Source organism: Carlito syrichta, unplaced genomic scaffold, assembly GCF_000164805.1.
Source record: "Carlito syrichta isolate Samal-C Ts95f unplaced genomic scaffold, Tarsius_syrichta-2.0.1 Scaffold111608, whole genome shotgun sequence".
NCBI classification, from domain to species: Eukaryota; Metazoa; Chordata; class Mammalia; order Primates; family Tarsiidae; genus Carlito; species Carlito syrichta.
This window is the reverse complement of record NW_007055704.1, coordinates 57,805-58,502: the sequence shown is the minus strand read 5'-3', so window position 1 is coordinate 58,502 and position 698 is coordinate 57,805. Positions and strand designations below refer to the sequence as shown.

Below are 698 nucleotides of genomic sequence, written 5' to 3'. Positions count from 1 at the left end.
TTTTTTGTGGAGTCCAGGTCTCACTATGTTGCCCAGACTGGTCTCAAACTCCTGGGCTCAAGCGATCCTCCCTCAGCCTCCCAAAGTGCTGGGATGACAAGCGTGAGCCCCCACGCCTAGCCTATTTCCATTTTTCTAACAGTTTTATTAAGGCTTAAATTAATTAAATTATTTCACACAATTCGCTCAGTTAAGTATACAGGTTTTAGCAGCACCCATGGACTACTGAAAATAAAGTATACAAGTCAATGGTTTTCAGTGTATTTACAGAGTTGTGGAAGCATCACCTCCATCAATTCTAGAACATTTTCATCATCCCCAAAAGAAACCCCAGCATCCCTCCAATACCCCAGAAACCCTCACATAGCAACCACTCACTACTGCCTCTAGGGAGCTGCCCATTCTGGACAGTTCATACAAATGGACTCTATGACACATGGTCTTTATGCCTGGCTTCTTTCCTTCAGCATCGTATTTTCAAGGTTCGTCTACATTGGAATCAGAACTTTGTTGCATTCTAGGCTGAATACGATTCCACCATATGGTGATACGTTATTTTCACGCTTTTTCTGTAATGCAAGGCACCTATTCTGCTTCTCAACATGCCAAAATACACTGACTTTTTAAAATGTAAAGCAAAGCCGGGCTCGGTGGCTCAGCCTGTAATCCCGCGCCTTGGAAGGCTGAGGTGAGTGGAT

The 698-nt window shown here is 43.8% G+C and overlaps 1 protein-coding gene across 1 annotated transcript in view; it reads right to left on the bottom strand.

Annotated features, from left to right (window-relative positions):
* GINS2 (GINS complex subunit 2) overlaps positions 1-698 on the bottom strand; it is a 10,649-nt gene that overhangs the window by 7,639 nt on the left and 2,312 nt on the right. The window lies entirely within an intron of this gene.